This window comes from Mustela nivalis, assembly GCF_964662115.1.
Source record: "Mustela nivalis genome assembly, chromosome: 3".
In the NCBI taxonomy this organism is placed as follows: domain Eukaryota; kingdom Metazoa; phylum Chordata; class Mammalia; order Carnivora; family Mustelidae; genus Mustela; species Mustela nivalis.
Window position 1 is genome coordinate 94465541 of NC_139022.1, and position 23377 is coordinate 94488917.

Genomic DNA, 23377 nt, shown 5'->3' on the forward strand with positions numbered 1-23377 from the left:
ACTAGATCCCAGTGATTCTCTTCATTCTTAAAAGATATTTGGTCTATGAATAATATACCCACTCCAGCTTACTTTTGTTTATTATTGGCTTAATGTATCTTTCTTTCTTTTTTTATTTGACAGAGAGAGAGATCACAAGTAGGCAGAGAGGCAGGTGGGGGGTTGGGGTGGGGTGGGGTGGATGCAAGCTCCCTGCCGAGCAGAGAGGCCTATGTAGGACTCCATCCCAGGACCCCAGGATCATGACCTGAGCTGAAGGCAGAGGCTTTAATCCACTGAGCCACCCAGGTGCCCCTTAATGTATCTTTCTTATCTTTACACTTTGTCCTGGTAGTTTCCTTACTCTTTAGGAACATTTCCTATAAATAACACCTAACTGGATTAAAAATAACCCTATTTGATAATCTTTTACTTAATGAGTATGTTTTATATATGCTATGTTTTATATATTGTATTTCTAGAGATGGTTATATCATTGCTCATTTTTTATTTATACTTATTGCAATTATTGGAAAACCTGGATTTTTTAATGCCATCTTACATTTCAATTTTTGTTTGTTTTGCTCTTCCTAGGTTCCTATCTCCTTTGAAGCATTCATTTTTAAAATTAGATACTTCAATTTCATATTTTACTTAAAAAATTTTCTTCAAATGTTGATAATTCTCATTTTACCTCTCCATTTAAAAAATTCCAACCTTTCTATTTTCATTTCTAAAAGTCCATATGAGTGTGTTTTGTGTGTGTTTACTTGGAAGGTTTCCCGTTATTTGCTCATTTTTGTAACTGTATCTTTTATTTCTTTTACTGTAGGATATATAGCCATTCTATATGCTGTGTCTGACAATTACAGTATTTGCATTCCTTGCAGGCTGGACATAGAAGTTGTTTCTTCCTTCTGCTGACTCTCCCTCCCAGGGGCTTGCCTTCCTGTGTTTCTGATAGTCTTGGTCAACCTATTGAACTTATTCTGAGGTAGTTCTTAAGAATACTTGAGGGGGGGGCGGTTGTTTCCTTCTTTGCAGGTAGCTAGTATGTTCCTCTCTAGTAAATTCCAGTTTAGATCAGGAGTGCTAGATTCTAATTCTCCAACTCCTAGCTCTTCCAGGGTTCATTATCAGATAGTAGTGTTGTGATAGTGGTCCACCCCAGGGCAACACCAGACCTCTGAGATTCCTGGTGCTCCCATTACCATGGCTCCCAGCTGTTCCAACTTCCCCTTGCTGTGACTTTAGCATCCTGTGCTCACTATTTAGCTTTGGGTCTCCTATCTTTGGTTTTTAGATGCTCTACTTCAGGTTAACTTCCTCCAAAGTCTTGGTTCCTAGCACCCAGGAGCAGGCATTAAGTACTCTGGACCCCACTCACAGTAGTTTGTTCATTCCAGGCAGAGGAGGGTTTCCTGGAGACCTTTCTTATATTACGAGATGGCAATGATTGCTGAAAGTCTATCCTACTCAGCGTCCCTTGAACACCTATTCACTCATGATACTGAAAGCAGAAGTGTCTGGGGGAGTCTCCCTTTCTGTGAGCCCTTACCCTTCACAACAGAAGCCATTGGACACAATGATCCCCTTTTCTTGAGACGAGGAAGCAGGCAAACACTAGAGTCCCCTAAGCAAACAAATCCAAGCCAATCTCTGAAGAGGAAGTTAGAGGCACAAGGAATCAGAAGCCTTGCGGAATGGGTAGCATACATGGTAGCAGAAATCTCCAGGACTCAGGGATAACAGTGCCAGGGACATAAAGAATATATCCAACAACTGAGGGCAATTATATCAGGGGAATAAACTGGGAGCCTCTGCTGGGAGGTTCTGTAATGTATTTTAGTCATGGTTTCTGAGTGTGTAGCTTCTGTGCTCTCCTCTAGACTCTCTAAGAAATCCTTATGCAACCTAACACTCTTTCATAAATGTCATTTTTAGAGCTGGTTTCTGTTTTTTACAACTAAGGCCCTTTCAGAGATACAATAATGTAATACCTGTTTAGACCCTCTGCTCCAGCAATGATACAACAAAATAATGGCTAAGTTCATACTGGGCATTTCCTTTACCTTGAAGCCATCTGGACCTTTTTCTTAAGATAAAGAATGAGGGAAGGACTGGCCAAAGGAAATAGAAAGTGCCATTCAGAGAGATGAATATCCATCGATAATGACCTTCTCTTTTCCTCCTTTATCTCAAGAATACACTATAATGATTATGATATTTAAAAGTTTTCTGTGGGGGCACCTGGGTGGGTCAGTCAGTTAAGGGTCCAACTCTGGGTTTCTGCTCAGGTCATGATCTAGCCTCTCACTAGCTCCGTGCTCAGTGGGGTGTCTGCTTGAAGATTCTCTCCCTCTGCCCCCCCCCGCCACTTACATGTGCACTCTCTCTCTCCCTCAGATAAATAAATATACCTTTAAAAATTAAAAAATAAGAATTTTCTATGATAATTATCTTAATGGAGTGAAAGTAATTGTACAGACTAGTAGTAGACCATGTACCTAGTTGACACCAGGAAGCTGAAAATTAATTTCAATGATATGGTATATATTTCCACCTTAATGTCTAATGACAAAAAATTAACTCCTTGTAACAATAAACATTTGGGATTAGTCAAATATTAAGTTTTAAAATAACTATTTGAGAATCAGAAAACGTTCAACTGGTTATTTTCAAAATTGTTTTGATTATATTATATGTGCTTTATCCTTTGTTTTATATTATTATATATAATATTTTAATTTGTTTGTATTATTACATTATTATTTTTCTTTACAAACTTGAAAGGGTCCTAGAAAGTATTTGATGAACCCCATCCCTGTGGGGTTTGGACTCAGAAAGGTCAAATGACTGGCTCCAATGTCAACATTCGGAGCCCCAAGGTATCATCAGCAATCCCACCTAACTTATTGTCTTCTAACTAAAAAACCCCAGCATGTTTATATTTATTTTGTTTCCATTTCTCAAATGAACTGTTCCCATTTAAAAACAAATAATATAAACTAGTAATTTAAAAAATCATCATGAGAACAAGGGAAGAATTGTACAGAGGCCGATCAGCTCACTTATACTTTCATTCATCTTGCCTAATAATCTTCTTAATTGTGGAAAAACTTTAAATGATTTTAATTTATATTGTTCTTCAGAGTACCACCTATTGCTTCTGCACTCTCTCCTTTCTCAGAAGCCATTGAACATCAGTCAGGCTTGTTGGGTTACACATACAGATAGAAAAGTGATGTTCATTTGCTCATAATACCTGTGTTCCAGCCAATCCTACAGAATTGAGACAAAGCTAAAAAAAAAAAAAAAATTGTTCTCTAAAATTTCAAAAAATCCAGTGGTACCTAGTTCAGTAAATATTTCATTTGATAGTCTAAAGCACTGAAAGTTTTACTGAAGAGCTTTATAAAATTGTATAAAAGACAAGAGTTATGGGGGTGCCTGAGTGGTTTAGTGGGTTAAAGCCTCTGCCTTTGGCTCAGGTCATGATCCCAGAGTCCTGGGATTGAGCCCCGCATCGGGCTCTTTTCTACGCAGGGAGCCTCCTTCCTCCTCTCTCTCTGCCTGTTTCTCTGCCTACTTGTGATCTCCGTCTGTCAAATAAATAAATAAAATCTTTAAAAAAAATAAAAGACAAGAGTTATGGATTATTGAGTGACCTCTATCTGTTTTGAGTACAGTGATTACAAGTGTAATATAACAAGATATTGTAATTCTGAACATTTTCTATTTTACCAGAAGGAATTAGTTAAGTAAAATAATACTGCACATAAAACTATAGCAAAGTATGTTTAATTTTGTGAAGAAAATTATGTTTTAAGGCTATTTTGCTTATTAGTTGCTTAAGGGTGACACTTCCAATTTTAATTGCATTTTAAATATATTTTAAAACTTCAAGAAAACCACTTAATGAATTCTAATTCTTGTTGTATACCTGGAAATAATAAAATTATTTTATAAATTATTTTTTAAAATATGGACCACTTTCTCTTAAAGTTATGTATTATGCAGATGACTAAATAATATATTCTGAAAATTTAATTTATTTTTATTTTAAAGATTTTATTTATTTATTTGACAGACAGAGATCACAAGTAGACAGAGAAGCAGGCAGAGGGAGAGGAGGAAGCAGGCTCCCTGCTGAGCAGAGAGCCCGATGTGGGGCTCGATCCCAGGACCCTGGGATCATGACCTGAGCCGAAGGCAGAGGCTTTAACCCACTGAGCCACCCAGGCGCCCCTGAAAATTTAATTTCTAACAGAATTATGTGAATCAGGTTTTATTCTCTTTTATAGTTCTCCCCCTTTTAAAAAAATTTTATTTTATTTTTTTTTAGTTCTCCCCCTTTTTTGAGCCTCTTACTAAATTTGGGCAAAAGTTTTGATTGGATGTTAAGCTCTCTTTAAAAACTATTTCTTAAAAGATTTATTTGAGAGAGACAGAACGTGTGCATGCAGATGGGAAGTGGTGTGGGTGGTGGGGGAGATGGGGGAGGTGAGAGAGATGGGGTAGGTGGGGGAGATGGGAGAGGTGAGGGAAGTGAGCAGAAAGTGAAGACTCCCTACTCAGGGTGGGGAGCCTGATGTGGGGCTTGATCACAGGACCCTGAGATCATGACCTCTGCCAAAGGCAAATGCTTAACTGATTGAGCCACCCAGGCACCACACCTTTAACAACTATTTTTTAGTAAGGTTACTATATTAAGAGTAAGCAGGAATTATCCAAACCCACAAATACAATATACAGAACTAAACTTCCAAATTTTCAAATGTCATAAGATTTCTTGTTTTCCACTCTTGGGTTTTTCATCAATATAGAATTAAATGTCTATACTGCCTAGAGTAATCTGTACTTTCAATGCCATTCTGATCAAAATTCCACCGGCATCTTTCAGAGAGCTGGAGCAAACAATCCTAAAATTTGTATGGAATCAAAAGAGAACCCGAGCTGCTAAGGAAATGTTGAAAAAGAAAAACAAAACTGGGGACATCACATTGCCCAGTTTGAAGCTTTACTACAAAGTTGTGATCTTCAAGACAGCACAGTCCTGGCATTAAAAACAGACACATAGGCCAGTGGAACAGAGTAGAGAGCCCAGATATGGACCCTCAACTCTATGGTGAAATAATCTTTGACAAAGCAGGAAAAAATATACAGTGGAAAAAAGACAGTATCTTCAATAAATGGTGCTGGGAAAATTGGACAGCTATGTGTAAAAGAACAAAACTCAACCATTCTCTTACACCATCCACAAAGATAAACTCGAAATGGATAAAAGACTGCAACATAAGGTGGGAATCCATCAGAATCCTAGAGGAGAACAGGCAGTAGCCTCTTCGACATCGGCCACAGCAATTTTGAGATATGTCTCCAAAGGCAAAGGAAACAAAAGAAAAAATGAATTTTGGGGACTTCATCAAGATCAAAAGCTTCTGCACAGCAAAGGAAACAGTCAACAAAACAATGAGACAACCCATGGAATGGAAGAAGATATTTGCAATTGACAATACAGACAAAGGGCTGATATCCAGGATCTATAAAGAACTCCTCAAACTCAGCACACACAAAACAGATGAACATGTCAAAAAATGGGCAGAAGACAAGAACAGACACTTCTCCAATGAAGACATACATATTGGCTAACAGATACATGAAAAAATGTTCATCATTACTAGCCATCAGGGAGATTCATATCAAAACCACATTGAGATACCACTTAACACCAGTTAGAATGGCCCAAATTAACAAGACAAGAAACAACGTATATTGGAGAGGATGTGGAGAAAGGGGAATCCTCTTACACTGTGGGTGGGAATGTAAGTTGGTGCAGCCACTTTGGAGAATAGTGTGGAGATTCTTTAAGAAATTAAAAATAGAGCTTCCCTATGACCTTGCAATTGCACTATTGGGTATTTACCCCAAACATACAGATGTAGTGAAAAGAAGGGCCATCTGTACCCCAATGTTCATAGCACCAATGGCCATGGTCACCAAACTGTGGAAAGAACCAAAATGCCCTTCAACAGACGAATGGATAAGGAAGATGTGGTCCATATATACAACGGAATATTATGCCTCCATCAGAAAGGATGAATACCCAACTTTTGTGTCAACATGGATGGGACTGGAAGAGATTATGCTGAGTGAAACAAGTCAGGCAGACAGAGTCAATGATCATATGGTTTGGCTTTTTTGTGGAGCATAAGAAATAACACGGAGGACATGGGGAGAGGGAGAGGAGAAGGGAGTTGGGGAAATTGGAGGGGAAGATGAACCATGAGAAACTGTGGACTCTGAAGAACAATGTGAGGGTTTTGGAGGGGCAGGAGGTGGGAGGTTGGGTGAGCCTGGTGGTGGGTATTATGGAGGGCACATATTGCAAGGAGCACTGGGTATGGTGCATAAACAATGAATTCTGGAACACTGAAAAAAATTATAAAAATAAATAAAAATTAAAAAAAAATAGAATTATTTTATTATTTAACAGTATCAATTTTCCTGGACTTCTTTCACAGAAATAATATTGTTTTAGGTTTTGAGGCTTCCATTATTTTCCAGTAATGTTCCTTCTCATGTGAAGGAACAATGCTTCACATGAGATCAGTGGAGTTTGTTTTAAAAAAATGAAAATATCTTCATATATAATTATAAAAAAAAATTTATTGTGGGACGTTTTGGAAGAAGAAGGCAGGTTTTTTTTTTTTTAAAGATTTTTATTTATTTATTTGACAGAGAGAGATCACAAGTAGGCAGAGAGGCAGGCAGAGAGAGAGAGAGGAGGAAACAGACTCCCTGCTGAGCAGAGAGCCCGATGTGGGAATCGATCCCAGGACCCTGAGATCATGACCTGAGCCGAAGGCAGCGGCTTAACCCACTGAGCCACCCAGGCGTCCAAGAAGAAGGCAGGTTTAAAGAATAATATAAAATCTCTAGTTTTGCCACTCAAAAATAAAAATAACCATAGTTCATGCTTGTTTTCTTTCTAATATTTATGTTATATATGAAAAAAATATATGTATATTCCTATATATCCTCTAATACTATTATGGTCATATGAATATATGTAAATATACATATATACATTTCCATCTATACTACTAGGATTGCATATATATTTCTGAAATTTTTGCACTTAACCTATACTTTCGGCATTCATATTATTAAATTTTATTGAAGCAGGATTTCAGGGGTTGCAATGAATTCTGGACTACCATTATTTCACTATTTATTTGGTCATTTTTTTTTTTTTTGACAGATAGAGATCACAAGTATGCAGAGAGGCAGACAGAGACATAGAGGAGGAAGCAGGCTCCCTGCTGAGCAGAGAGCCTGATGTGAGGCTCAGTCCCAGGACCCTGAGATCATGACCTGAGCTGAAGGCAGAGGCTTAACCCACTGAGCCACCCAGGTGCCCCTTATTTGGTCATTTTCTTATTGTTGGACATTTATGTCTTCAATTTGCGACTCTTTGAAGTCACACTGTGATGGATAGCTTTGCCCATTCTTAAAATTTCCCGAACAAGAAATCAGTGAAGCAAAGCATATGAATCATTCAAAGACTGTTGATACATTGCTAAATTGCTACTGAGAAAGGTTTACCTTGTAACATAGCATGTTGCTATTAGGGTAGCTCCCATGACACGCTAGACAGGTGAGACAAGGGACCAAAACGTCACAAACATACCTCCTTATTGTTGATGAATTATTCTTTTTGGTCTTGATATGTCCCATGAATGGGCTGGTTCATCCCCAAGTAGAGGCAAGAGCTTTCCATACCTAGCTTGCAGAAAGAATAAAAACACTTATTTAGGGAGAAAAAGATCCCATTTCAACCACAGTAAATGTTATATGAATATGTGGCATTATAAGTCTTCCTATTTTTCTTGTTGGTATTTCAATGTGTGTTTCTCAGCAGAGTACAGACTTCACAGAACTTTATTTTCTCTATTTAGTTGGGGGAGTGGCAGTAACACACAATACTGAAGATCAACTAAAAGTATGAAATTATGTCTAGATTCCAAGTTGTGGCTTCTGAGATCTTATTTTGCTAGGCCCACAGAGAGGGTTAATTACTAATAAGTAAATATATTGGCAATAAATAATGAGAAACACATGCAACATAGCAACAAAGGGAACATAGATTTTTTTTAGTGGGCTGTTTTCAATAAAATCTTATAATCTCGTTCTGTATGTTTTTGATAAGTTTGCCTAAGATGAAAACATGTATTCAGCACTACTGACATCAGACTTTTGAAACACAGCTGCAGGCATGGTATTGTTTATAATTTCAATGAAACCTAAAATACATTTCCTTTCTGTTAAGGAAGATATTGAGTGACAAGGGTAGGTTGGGATTTCACTCTTCAGCTGCCCAGATTTCTCTGGGTTCTCTCAAGATTGCCAGATAAACTGCGAGTGTGTGTGAGTGTGGGTGTATGTGTGTGTGAGGAAGGGAAACAGGAATTCCTTTCGGAAGAGTGACAATCAGTCTTGGCCTAACACTAGTTCAGGGCAGATGTTCCTAGCAGAAATCTGTGGAAGAAGATTATCAACACTGTCTGGTTGCCAGAAATCAGGCTCGCATTTCTTTCTGCCTTATTTTCAAAACGCAGATCCTGTTTAAGAAAAAAAGGAACAACACCCCGACTCCCAACTTCTCTCAACTCCTCTTCCTCCCACCCTATCACTTAGTGAAGAGAAACATAAACCACCTTTTTTTTATTATGCCCAAAGTTTTCATTTAGGTGAACTGAGTCTATTTTAAATCTACTATAATATCTTCACAACCATATTTTAGAAATCTAATCAAAACTCTGAAAGGTAAGAGATGCCCCAAGATTCCTTCAGATTTCCATACTATGACTAGATATTTAGTCCTGATCTAACAGACATGAAAATTCCTTATAATAAAAGTTCTTTATGGTTGGCCTCCTCATGGTTAATTTTGGTTTTATATTATATACCTGTAGATCTTAAAATTAACAATATGCAGGTGTGGGCATGGGTTTCACTCTGTGATGAGTCCTTCTTTTTGAAAGATGTATTTTTCTAATAAACCATCTCCCTGCCTCCACAATCCTGGAATTGAAGTTACTTTGCTGTAAGAATGGGTAACTTTATGCAGACTACATACTTTGGTTTTTATGACTTTATGGAAAAAAATCATTAAAATTCATTTTCTGTTGCATTTTGATCTATGGAAGGATTTAATCTATATATCTACAGCTCCAGTAAACATATACCTCCTTTTCTACACAGGGGAGGAGCAAGGACCTTGATATTACAGTGCAATTTACTAAAACAAATATGCATTTTGTTTTTCTATTGTTAAAACACCTCATTGTTTGAAAATTTAGACTGTCAGGTTATATCCTACTATAAAAATTTGCAAGAAAATGTTTTGCTTCCCTTTTGAGCCACGAGGAAAATGATGGTATTCTCGGTAGAATAACAGTAGTTTTACAGAAGAGCTCAGAACAGAATTCTAATGCATCACTAACTTCTTTTTCATAGCCTTTTTTTTTTTTTTTTTTTGCAACTCTCACTATATTGTGAACACATTTATACTCATTTTGGCAAATACGCTTCAGCTGTATTTCTGTCCATCCTGTGGAATTAAGTTAAAGTTTCAGGATTCTCGAAGAAGGAAAAGTAGGAGTTGTCTTTAGGATAATATGTGAAAAAGATTATTTATTAAAAAAGCAAAAACAAAAACAAAAAAATCCACCCAACTTGACAGCATTCTGGCCTTAACATTATGTAGCATTTTGAGGCATTGGACTTCATCAAAGGTAGAAGCATGTTGTTTTCTAATGTTCTTATGAGAGACGTGAGGGTATGATAGTTTCAGAAATGGAAATGGGCTGTCTCTCTCTCAGATTTTCCATGTGTTGCTTCCACCCATGGGCCAGCAACAATGTCTGCTGATTTCCCATTGGAGGAGTAATGAGAGGTAACACAACATGTGTGTAAGACAGTGGTGAATCTTCTATGGCTTGACACCGTAGCCATATGCTTCAGAGCAAAGAAGACTTTCTCTTCTGTGCATTTGGATTATTGTGCACCATATACTGTGAATCTAAATAAAACACCTTCCAAACCTTAGTGAGAAATAAAGCCCAGACTTTCAGTAAGAAATGGTCTCTATCTGTATTTTCCCCAGGTCTTGACTCTAAGTTGATCTTGATCTTTACTTGAATATGAATCAATGAAAGAATCAACCAATCAAATAACAATCAACCATGGCTACACTAATCACTTTCTTTTTGTTTCTTTGGCCAGTTAGTTGATTAAAAAGGAGAAAATGCAGTGTTTATATGATGAAAAATTAGTATAAGAAAGGATGGAAAATGTATGAAATATGTTTTAAGGTGATAATTACATATAGTTAAGCTACCTTTGGAAATTGCCATAAATTAATCATAGAGAAGTTATAAGTATTAAAATCACATTAAATGAAGAAAGGTGCTTAAAAGTATGAAGCAAGAGGGAACAAGAGGGGAAGATTGCTATTCTTCATGTGTTCAGGGGTTAGAATGGCCAACTGAATGCCTCACAATATTAACATAATTTATTTCAAAAATGATTTTCTCACAGCATGTACACCTGAGTTTGTGTAAATGAAATGTGTGCATAGTTTCTTTTTAATTATATCAGCATATCTTTCAGCACTGTTTCTCAACTCCTCCAGCTCTGAATTCAGAACCATGCATTCTAGATTGTAGCTTACCTCTAATTATTTCATTTGGTTAATTTTCTTTTTTCATCTAGATTATAAATTACTTTTAAGAAAAGTCTGTGTCCTATGTTTCTGTATCACCTAATGTTGGGCCCCCAGTAGGTAGTTTCTGCCCCCAAAATGCTGTTTTATGGTCAGATTAACCCTCAAATATTTGGTGGCATTCAAAAGATCTACTTTTTAAAGGAAATAGGGGCATCTGCGTGGCTCAGTTGGTTTGGCAACTGCCTTTGGCTTGGGTCATTATCCCTGGGTTCTGGGATCGAGTTCTGCATTGGTCTCCCTGCTTGCTGGAGAGTCTGCTTCTCCCTCTGACCTCTCCACTCTCATGCTCGCTCTCTCTCACTCTCTCTCTCTCAAGTAAATAAATAAAATCTTAAAAAAAAAAAAGAAGGAAATACATTTTATTTGTCTTTTAGATACCTTCTGCTTTATAGGGATTCCATTTTCTATTATTCACTTTTCTGTCTCTTTCCTGTCATCCCGCACTCTTCAAATCCCATAATCTCAGTTTTAGAGATTCATTCACTCAACAGATAAGTATTAAGTGGCTTCCAAGTATTTGGAACTGTGCAAAGCAATGGATGGAGAGACACAGTTAATTACTTTTTATTCTTTCCAACATATGTAATTGTTAAACAAAGGTCAGAGAAGCGTCCTTTTGCTTCTTATTTTAGACCTGTAGTATTCACGGAAAATGAATTAAAGCTTCTCTGAGATTCCATCGATATAGATCTAAATGCCTATGGGAAAATCAGAGGTCATCATTGCACCTTTGATCACTGTGTGGGTGGGTAGAGACAGGAGGGTGGAAGTTGTTATGAGACATCCGCATCCACAAGAATGGAGAGTTGCCAAAAGCTTAACTGGGTTCCCGCAGAGGCCAAGGTGAGCAGGAAACAGGTTGCAGGAGTGACGCAGGGGAAGCCTGGTGGAGCTGCTAAACTCCCTCACTTGACACAGAGCTGCAGAATTAATAGCCAACACCATCAAGAGAGAGTTTTAATGACCTTGAGAGGCCCTCATAAGGTTAATGAGCTTCTACTTTCCAGATTGGAACTGCCCTTAATGAACAGAATTGCCACCCACCCTAACAGGCTAAGGGTAGTAGAGGGTTGGTCCAGGAGAGTTTGAAGTTAAGCCAACAAAACTTCTGTTTTTTCTAATGACTGGCATTTTCAGCTATGAGGTGTGATTTTGGACATGCAAATACTTTGCAAATGAACAGATTTCACTATCAGGCTGCCCCATAAACCGATATTTTTCAATTCCATTGCTTAGAATTTTAAGGGGACATGCAATATTTATCTGTGTGTGACTCACCAGATTTGCTTTCTTTGGACTGGGAGAACCTAGAATTGAGAGGAAATGGAGAGAAAGGAGTGGGGAGGGGAGGGCGGGGGAGTAAAAAATGGACAGGAAGGGTAGCTGCAGAGATGTAAAAAAGACCAAGTGTGACAGTTACAAGTTTAGTAAGAAAATCCATGTCAAGAACAATTTAATGGGATTCTGTCTAAGATAGAAGTGGCATTTTGACTTCCCTGGGCATCTGTAAAATGTGAAATAGATGATTTTGTTATTAAGAATATTGTGATTTCAAGATTCCTTTAAAGTTAAAAGTCTTGGAGGGCACCTTGGTGGCTCAGGTGGTTAAGCATCTGCCTTTGGCTCTGGTCATGATCTCAGGTTCCTGGGATCTGTGTGGATTTGAAACTCTCATGGAAGGCCAGAGACATTGTCAAGGAAAAACATCTTCCCTGAACACAACACCAACCAATATGCTCAACCAAATAGTCGCTGTGGTTAGCATGGTTTAATTCAAAGGACACACATCTTTGCCAAATCTTGGCCAGACACCAATACTACAAGTTCCATGCTTTAATCTTTGCATTTAAAAAGCATGTAACACTAATTGTCATTGATGTCTACTGAGGGTTTATTTCACTTGAGAACCTCAGATCATGGGATGTTTTTTATTTCTGTTATGTTTATTTTAGTGACTTCAATAAATAAAATGAAGGATGAGAGAACTTATGGGATTGTTAAGCTTTCATTTACCTTCTTTCATTCATTTACTCGTTTAGTCATTCATCGAGTATCTTAATTCACTATATAAAACTCAGTAAGGGACCAATCTAGGCAGACTGCATAAAGTCTGAAGCATGTAGGAGACTCTGCATTTAATCAAATCATCACTAACTTGAGAAGCATCTACTGAAGAATCTTGGTCCCTATTTGGAGCATGGGTGATTCTTACATTTCTATGCCTGCACTTTATCAGAAGATGGCAAGTTTTGCTTAAGAACTATTTCATTTCCATTTTTCAGAAATTGACTCATTTGTAAATAGAAGAGCCTCTCTTGGTACTTAAAGTAATGCCATTTATTGATATGTTTTGAATAGGAGACAGTAGCCTGCCTATATCAATAATTCTGATACCGTTAAACAACTTGAATAAAACTACCCAAATCAGTTGAACTTGGGGCATGAATTTTTTCCCCCTTGGGACAGTCAAAGTCTGCAATTCTGTGACTATGTTAGAATATTCTGAATGCCCTAATTACCACATAGCAACCCATACATTGATTGGGTTGTATCATTAGACGACTCTCCCCAATTTCAGTTTTGAAACCTTGAGCTACTTATAAAACATTTCCAGACCTGAATAGAAACATCTCTTGCTGAAGTAGGTGGACTCTAAAGCACAGAGTTCTAGATATGAGAAATTATGTTCCTTTAAAAAAAAACTCTGTGATCACTTTTCCCTTTATATGACATTCTAATGTGATTTATTCTTCCATTCCCTTTTGTTCTTTCTTGGTGCTGTGTGACTAATGCAATTCAGATGGGCTTGTAGCCATGGAAACTATAGAAGGCAGAAATATAAGTCTATTCACTTGGGGGCATCTTTCTTATCAGCCATACCTGTCAGTTTCTTGGTTACTGATATGCTGAAATATACTTTATTAGAAATTTAAAATGGAAATTGTGATTATTTTTTATTTTTATCAACTTCCTGCTTCATTTTTAAAAATGGAAAATAGTGGTGTTTTATGAATTATTAATGTCCCATGTTGCCTTGGGGTTCCTAAGGAGAAAGTGTCATATTCAGAGATAAATTCAGGTGGTGATATTCATGGAAATATTGAAAAACTGCACAAACCATCTCCAATAGGTATGCATTTGTTGAAATATTTGCTCCTGGGGTACAGAGCTGACTTGAGAATATTTCATTCAATAAACACTCTATGTAAATTAAAGCACTCTCAAAAACATTCATGTGCAGGAGATCATTATCTTTAATGGCATTTGATAAAAAGAAATTCACTACCAATCACTTTAAGAAAATGTTTTCTCTTTCATGGAAACAAAAGGTGTACATATCAGATAGGAACTATTCTATTCTTATTCCATTTTAATTAGTTTCTCCTCCCATCTTGTCCAATGACTTGGCTGCCTTTCTAAATGAACGTTGTTGTTCATTTCCATGAAAATTTCGTTTGGTTTTCTGGTCCTTTTTCTTTTTTTTCTTTTTACTTTAATCTATGATTCCTTTCATTTGCTTTGATTTCTAGTTCACAGACTTACAGAATATTGGAACTGGAAGGTTCTCATAAAGGATCCAATTCAACACATGCATTTTACAGCGGAGACAAAGAGCTCCAGCCTCAAATGTAACAGCCTCCTCCGCATTTCCTCTTTGATCACAGGCAAGTCAAACGTCTTATGTCCCAGAATGAACTCTTATATTCCCCCCAAACCTGCTCCTCCCACCCTGTTTCCAATCAAATAAATGTCATGAACATATACTCAATTGCTCAGGCCAAAAATCCTGAGGCCATTCATGACTCTTGTTTTTCCCTCTAAGTCTGACATCAAATCCATCAGCTGGTCTAAATTCCTGTCTCAGCTCCAGACATGGATGCCATCTTTAAAGACACCATCCCTGATTCCCAACCCTCAAGCCAATCCATGTCTTCATTAGCTCTTGTTTTTCTCTGTGGAGCTCTTCACCATCTGAAATTGGCACTGGTTATTGATTAGCTGAATCAGGGTCACCACACTGTAATGTAAACTCCTTGAGGGCAGTGACTCTGCCTACCCTGTTGATCGCTGTATCACTAACTGCAGAAGAGTGCTGATGCCCAGAATATGCTCAATAAATTATACATGAAAGATCAAACAACTGCATTAGTTGAATCACTATGCTGTATGACTATTTCGCAGCAAAGCTGGAAAGAGGACCTAAAAATTCTTTTCATTCTAGTGCTCTCCTCGCTATAATAAGCTGCCCCTCATTGTTTTGTTTTGTTCCTACTTCTTTAATATTTTGCTCACAGTACATTTTGCTGTCAAATATAAACAGTAACCATGCAGTTACAGAGTTAATGACTTTACCGAATGTTGTAGATTGTTCTTTTTTAATGCCACCTTATCTCCATAAGATCTAATGATACATTTTCTTCTTCGTTGCAACACTACATGACATCCCCTTTCCCTACAATATGAAACCTTTACAGTAGAAATAGTTCTGATACTGCAAACCAGTGTTCTTTGTTCTGTATCCAGTCCACTGATGGATTTTTGGATGGAACCATAAAACGCTGCAAAACAAAGGCTGTGTACTATCTGGGGCTTGGAGTTCTCTTTTATGTTTCTTCAAATTACTAGCAGAATTCAGTTCCTCATGTCACAGAACTTGGTCCTTGCTGTCTTTCTAGCTGTTTCCTAGGGACCACTTCCAGCTCTTAGGGACCACTTCTTCTCTCCGTAAGGCAACTTACAACATAGCTTTTTGGGAACTTGAAGCCACCAGAAGCACATACTTTGACTTCTGCATCCAGCCAGAGAAATGCTCTTTTTGTAAGAGTTCGAGTGATTAGGTCAGGCCCACCTTAGATATTTTCCCTTTTGTCATATAACATAACAATCATGGGAGTGATGCCTCATTACATTTGTAAGGCATGTCCACACTCAAGATAATTATACAAAGCATGTACACCAGGGGTGGAACTCTTGGGCACCATCTTAGAATTCTACCTCAGACTGTAAAATTTCTAGTAAGAATCGGAATTGCTAGGGCTATAGAGAGAAATAAATAAATAAACACATCAAACCTTTCCAAACTGGGTTGTTTCTCTTTCCCTCAGGATCTTTACTGAGATGCCATGTGAGAAGCTACTTGACGTTAACAAGAATATTACATGCACCCATTCGTTTGGAAAATTTGTAAGCTGGTAGTTTGTCTTTGGTTACATGATCTCTCAGAGCCCTGAATCAGCATGTGGAATCTCTAACAAGAAACATTTCCTAAACGTATCAGACCAAGGGACAGAGTTTCTTGCCAGAGTGTGGCTGACAGTTGTGATGGTTGTTTACTATCAGGATTCTTCCTGACTAACCAAGTCTCCTTTCTGATTGGTGGGTGCCTGATGGGCACTGAAGTATTTTTACTATCACTTCTGTCCCAGAGCTGTTGTTCTCAACACACTGGAATCACCTAGGAGTTTTTAGAAATGACTAATGCCTACATCCCAACTCTAGATATTGGATGTATACACAAACTGAGGCACACACTTTAGTAATGTTTAGTAATGTTTTAATGCTTCCGGTGTTTAAGAACAATGGCCACATCGACACTTATCTAGGATTTTCTGTATATTAGCCATTATGCCTCATGAACTAATGGCTTTTTATTTAACCTCCCCTCAAATCCTATGAGTTCAGGATCATCAGATCTACTTTACAGAAGAGAAGAGTGAAGATCTTGGGAGTTAAGTAACTTGTCCCAGGTCTCAACAGCGTCAAAATGGGGTGTGAACCTAGTTTAGCCCCCCTCCCAAACTCCTGCATTTATTTAATAATTCTGCTACACTACTTAGTAAATTGAGCTTTTGTCAAAAGAAGGTAATATAAAATCTGCAACAATCTTACAAGAGCTCCTCTCTCTTTGGACCTGTTGTTACATAATGACAGAGGAAGAAAAGCAACCTGACAGAATTTTGGCAATATGGTTCAGTGCAGCAAGAAATCCCAGCCTCAGTGAATGGAGAGCATAGAGCAAAGGAAGGATAAAGAGCCAAGAATGGGCAGGAACTGAACTTGCCCAGGATACATTTCCAGCTGGTTAAAACCTGCTTCCTTTGACCACCCTGTTAAGCCAGAAAGCAGTCACTTTCTAAGCAAATTATATTAGTGCCTGCCAGGGAAAGCCAGCTAGTCCAGCATCTGTAAAAGGCACATCTGATAATTTCTGCCTATTCTGAGGGAGATGTGGTGTTTAACTACTGGGCTCTAAGAAACAGTAATATCAAGGCATCAAGGACAATTTCATTCATATTTATTGCGTTTTTTTTTTTTTTCACATGCCTTTAAGGAGACTTAGAACGTGTCCACTTCACCAGCTTCGGGAAGCCAAGGCTGAGAGATTAATATTCATGTCTTTCAGACATCCTTTCATGGACTCGCACACATTGCCTCATTAACACGTGCTATTTCTAGAAGACGGAGAGCCCTCAGACCTCCTAATAGGCAATGATTAAAAAAAAATCACAGAAGGTATTTGAAGATGATGGACCATCATGATGAACAGAGAAAAAGGAGTCCTGAATTCCATTTTCATTGTTTGCAATAATTCACTGTGTTCCCTTGAGCAAATATGTAGAACTTAATTGCAGTTGTCTTCTACTTTGAAGAAATGTGGGGAAAAAGGTGGTCTCAAGGTAATCTTGGCTAAATTGAAAAAAGAAAAAAAAAGGGTGTTTGTGACCCAATTCAAATTCATAGACATCAGGGCTCTGTGAGGTTAAAGATTATATTGGAACTGATCTCCTGTTCTTACAAAACTCAAAATCTAGGCAAAAACCAGGTAATTAAGTAGAGTTATCTGGCAGAACTTAGTAAACTCTTATAAAAAAGGCAGATACAGAGTGCTCTGGGGAGTTGGTGGAGTTGATATTAAGGCTTTAAATTCTAACCTCCACATCCACTTGAATGAGTAATTAACTTAATCTCAGATCAGCCTCAAGTTTTATCAAATCAATAGGCTGTATTAAAATAAACATTTAGGAATGTAGTGAAGATAAACTAAAAGTAAGCTAATGAATGAGAAAAGTGCTTTGGGAAGCGAGAAGTTCTTAAGTGCTGTGTGTTGCTGCAATTATTGATTCTTAGACCAAGGTGGGTGGCTGGGGTGGGGGAGGGCTTCTGGGATGCTTCCGAAAAGAAGGGATAACACCCTACTGATTATTCTTCCACTTTGTCTGAAAGTCAAATGCAACTGGGTGTTCTCTGTTTTATTTGGCAAGGCCACTTAGAATTTACTTGGAATCCAGGATTGGGCAAGTCACCCAGCAAGAGTGTGAGCCAGGCTGGGTGCACTGGGGATTAGCTTGTTGTTCTTACCTTCCTACTTCTTCATACTTCTTACCCCCCAATCAGGTTAGTTTCTTTTTGAACAGCCAATATTGCTGACTCATGCTAGGGTTGCACTCCTTCTGAGCCGATCACAGGGCCAAAGTAGACAAGAATGTATTTCATCAGTCTCAGAGAGGAGAGCTCAAAATGCCCTTGGAAAGTAGCCAGCACAGCTACCTGGGTCACCAAAACGTGTTACATTCCTAAGGAATTACTACAGCTGAGTATGATTTCCCTGTGAACTTGGGAAAGTCCCTCTGAAGGAATCTGACACTTTTAAATCAAACACAGGGTAGGTAAACTAGCTGTTACCTTATCTGTTACCTTATCTGAATTATTTACAAGCACATTTTTCCCCCTGAAGCCTGTGATCTTGTTTGCTGTTTATTTCCCCTCCCTGAATGAAAGTACCATTCACATCACAAGGTTGGTCTTTTTGAGTGTGTGTGAGTTTTGTTTTAGCTGTGTTCGATTTGACTCTCCAAAGGAGAGCACGGTTGTCAGTAACTGTTGGTTTTGTTGGAAGACCATGGGAAACAGAGAGGTTACCTCCTGTCTCTGTGTGGAGGGATTTCTGTTTAGGGAGCCATCTGTGGGACTCATGGTGCCTGGGAGGCCAGATTTGGGGGCTGATTATGAATGGCTAGGATACTGTTTTTATTTAGTTCAACTGATACAGAGCAACAAAAACAGCACTCCTAAAAATTCTTTTATACATACTGTCAGTGTAAGAAAATGACAATTATCCCCATGAAAAATTTTATTATGTTTTTAACCTTGAGGCAACATAAGAGAGAGGTCCGGACAGAGCATAAGGATGAAAGGCTTCCACCCTTTCCCCAGAGCCAAACCTGGATGCCCCCAGAGGGAGGAAATCAAGTGACAATAATACGTTCAGCAGCCCTCCCTCACAACAGCATTCCAAATCTCCTGACTCTGCCTCACAACACCACTTCCCCAAATATTTGCTGCAAATACCATCAGGAAAGTTCAAAACGGAGGACCTTGCCTGGAAGGGACTTTATACGACACAGCCATAAAAACCACTTGTGTCAGAACTCTGGAAGTTTCTAAGGGAATTTTATTTGCTGAATGCTGTAACAATGCCCTCAGAACTAAGTGCTTTCTGCCAGACTTCTGCCATGGCAGGAAAAACCTATTTCATAAGTAAGCAGGGTATGTGCCTCCCCTATCAAGAACAGAAGTCTGAGTGGTGTACACTGGTTGCAACCTTGATGGTGAGAGCAGTTATAGGAAGAACAACTTTGTCTATAAAATGGCTCAGATCAAAACCTATGTAGGTCAAGAACATTGTTAATGTTTAAGTTTTGCAGTTTTCCTTTTCAGGTCACTCAGACTTAGGATTTTAAGGGCAGAGCCATAGGGTGACTTAAATAGTGAAAATCCAGGTTTCACTAACGTGCACAACATAGTGGGCTTACGACCAGGTATAGCCGTGGATTTACGTATTTTAGGTGGTTTTAGCTTAGTTTTAAATTGCTTAATCTAATGTACTAGATCAAAGTAAAGGAAAGCCTTATTTTCCAAATTCCTTTCAGATTGTTTTTGTACATGTGTGAGCACATACACGTGCATGAATGCACGCGTGCACACACACACACACACACACACACACAAACACACACCCTTTTCTAAAAACAAAGTGCTAATCAACAAAGGAAGCTTTGAAAATGGAAACAAGTCTCCAGGGTTCTCCATTACTAGTTTGTTTTAACTTTGTTCCCTTAATACTTCATTAAAAATAGGAACATTAAGGTCTAACAATAATAATGTAGCTTTATCACTGGAAAAAAGTAAGAATCATAATTAGTCACACCAAAAGGGGGTAGCCACCCTGCCTCAGTAAATGCAGGACTGAATAGATTCCTAAGTGTTCTTTGTCCAGAGACCCTAGAAAACTCAGTGTTTTCAGATACCTGCTCTAAAGGGGTTCTCAAGCTTCCCTGGGACAGAAGCTTCTTCCCTGGGACAGAAGATAGCATAAGCAAAAATAATCAAACACAAGTCAAAGTGGCAAGGATGGGTCCAAGCGACCCATTACTCACAGGAGGTGTAGGGACACAATACATTTAGAGACTGGAGAAAATGTTTATCTTAATTAAAAAAAATCAGATCTGAAATTAACTATCATTATTATAGTTGATATAGAACAATGAGTCCAGCCTGGATTACACTTTTCTTTATAACAAACCAGTTATAACATATAATTTTTAAAATTTTATTATGGAGAAAGAAGCTCACAAGGCAAAATCCTGAGAGCCCACAAAAGTCATTCAGCAGATCCCAGAAGGCACCTCTGATTGGGAATCAGTGAAGGCCTACCAAAGGCTGAGAGGAAGGAGACCATTTAGGGGGGAGAATCAGGAAGACTCAAAAAAGTAACTGATGTTTGAATCAGTCTGTGAAGGAGGGGAGACTCTTTCTTGTGAGGAGGGGGAAAAAGATATTCCTGGCAGAAGAATGCCATAGGCAAAGACTATGAAGTATTGCATGGATTAACAGTTTCTTAGAAAAGAGAGTATGTTTGTTTTAATTCACTTTGAGTTCAATCATAAAAGACACTATAAAATGATGTATATGTGTTGGTTTGTTTGCTTACGATGATGTTTAAAATTTTTATACCTTCCTTGAGGCCCATGGGAGGCTCAATTGGTTAAGCTTCTGATTCGTGATTTCAGCTCTTGTCACGGTCTCAGGGTCCTGGGATTAAGCCCCACCTAGGGCTTTGGGCGCCTTTCTCAGTGCAGGGTCTACTTGAGATTCTTCTCTCTCCCTCTGCACCTCCTCATATTTTTTTTCTCTCTCTAAATAAACAAAATCTTAAAATTTTGTTCTCACTCATACACGTTTTGTACACATTATTGTTCGTGTTCTTTTTCTCTCTCTAAAGGAACAAAATCTTGGGGCGCCTGGGTGGCTCAGTAGGTTAAAGCCTCTGCCTTTGGCTCAGGTCATGATCTTAGGGTCCTGGGATCAAGCCCCATGTCAGGTTCTTTGCTCAGCAGGGAGCCTGCTTCCTCCTCCAGCTCTCTCTTCCTGCCTCTCTGCCTACTTGTAACCTCTGTCTGTCAAATAAATAAATAAAATCTTAAAAAAGATATAAAGAAACAAAATCTTAAAACTATTTACTATATCTTTCTCAGTTCTATCCTACATAATATATCATGCTTACTGCAAAATTATTGTATCAGGGTCACTGAAAAAAATTCAAAGATTAAACAACCATCTCCTTTAAAATAGCTGACTAAAAATATAAAACAAATCAATGTGTTAATAAAAGGATTCTTTCCCCATCCCTATCTTTTGTCTGTCATTTCTATTTACTTCATTTCCACAGAACTCAAGTAGTTGATAGGACTTTGAAAGTTTTCCTTTCATAGAAGTGAAACTCAAAATTTAAGGATAATTTTTAAAAGGTGACTGGCAGGAAATGAATTGTGGGACTTCCCATTCTAAATCAGACATAAGTTGATGCTCTTCTGGAACTTGCTTAAACATTTCATTATATTTTACAAAAATCTTGGACTGGGCATTTAGCCAAAAATGTATTCCCCTTTATCTTTTGAATGAGGTACATCTCAATAGAAATTTAATGTGCATGTTTTAGGCTCATTAGCACCTTTTCCTCAGCCATACCTATTGGCTTCCTTGGATGCTGGATGATCAATAAATGGTACATCCCACCCTGTGTTTTTTTCTGATAGTTGAAATACCTCCATGCCTCAACAGAGAAGTCTTCCTAAGCTGGACTTCGAAGAACTTTATCCCTCCTTGTCCACTCCCTACTCAAATTGTCAGTTCAGCTAGATACCCATATTGTGGATGAACTGCTGTGGGTCAGGAGCGGAAAAGAAGAGAAATAAAGGACAGTGGCTAATAATTCTCCTGGGGGCAAACAGATCCAAATTAGTACTCCAGTTTCTGGTCTGCTCTTGAGAAGGAGCAAAGAAGCAGGAGGGAGAGACACAGAATGTCACCAAATAACACCAAATAACGTAAGCGTTACTTATCATGAACCTTCTCTGAGTCAATCACTGTGCTTAGTTTTACATGAATCTCCTTTAAATTCTCACAACAAACCTGCAGAATAGATATTATCTCTCTCTTTTTTGTATATATGTATTTCGTATGTATGTATTTTGAGAGAGAGAGAGAGAGCAAAAGAACATGCATGAACAGTGGGGAGGGGTGGAGGGAGAGGGGGAGAGGACTCTCACACCAGCTGCATGCTCAGCGTAGAACCTGACGGAGGACTCCATCTAATGACCTTGAGATCATGACCTGAGCAGTAATCAAGAGTTGGATGGACATTTAACTGATTGAGCACCCAGGTACTCCCCACATTTTTGATAGAAGAATCTAAGTATTTAAATTATTGCCATATAAATGCTACAGAAAAAAAAAAAAAAACACATTACAGAAGTTCAGAAGGAAGGAAAAATCACTGGAGAAGAGTTGCCCAGGATAGTCTTATGGCAGAGCTTGAAATATGTGTATGATGTGGACTAGCAGAGGGCAAGGAAAGGAAGTTTCATAAGAGGAGTTATAGAGATCAAAAAGAACATTCCACCTCTGGTGACCAGGCATTTGCCTTTGCACAGAAGAAATAAAAGATAAATGTGATAAGAAAATTTGGGGACATATTAGGAGGAGGACATAGGTCAGGTTTTTGCAAGTCAAGTCTGAAGCAGGGATTTGGGTCTATGTGTTTATTACTACAGGCGTGCTGTCTGGAGAAAGGGAGCAAGGTCAGTAGGACTCAGCAAGGGAAGGCACTTAGCATGAAAGTGGATTTGCTGGAATCTGGCTAAGGCTGCATGCCACACAAAGCACAGTGAGAACATGTCCTGAATAGAACCACAAATCTGGTCCTGCCTTGAAGCAAATGGCAGCGGCTTTTGTCCCCCTGCAACCTTGTTTTCTTCCAGAGAAGGTAATAGTGGGCAATGGTCAGTAGGTGACACTCTCCACAGCAAAGGAAGTGTAGGCAGCCTCAGACAGGGTATAAGGGTTGGGGGAGTGGGGGACTCCTCAGTGATGTCCATGCTGGAGGGACTCCACTGCCCTTCTGAGAAGTTAGAGGAGTTTTCCTCACTGAGCACTTATGGGCTATTAAAGGAGGCTGAGGAAAGGATTTCAAGGTCGTAACTACTCTGGGGTGAATAATATGGAATGTTGGGGAAAATGGACTCAAAGGGTGAGGGACTAAAAGGA

At 38.5% G+C, this 23377-nt stretch overlaps 1 long non-coding RNA gene across 5 annotated transcripts in view; it reads right to left on the reverse strand.

Moving 5' to 3' along the window:
* Positions 1 to 23377, reverse strand: part of LOC309862263 — a 203614-nt gene that overhangs the window by 130948 nt on the left and 49289 nt on the right. For 4 of the 5 annotated variants that reach the window (XR_014310386.1, XR_014310387.1, XR_014310388.1 and 1 more), the window contains exon 2: positions 7673 to 7764. This is a non-coding gene — a long non-coding RNA (uncharacterized lncRNA). Of the gene's footprint in view, positions 1 to 7672; positions 7769 to 23377 lie in introns of all 5 variants that reach the window. The other variant, XR_014310390.1, reaches the window with a different exon arrangement.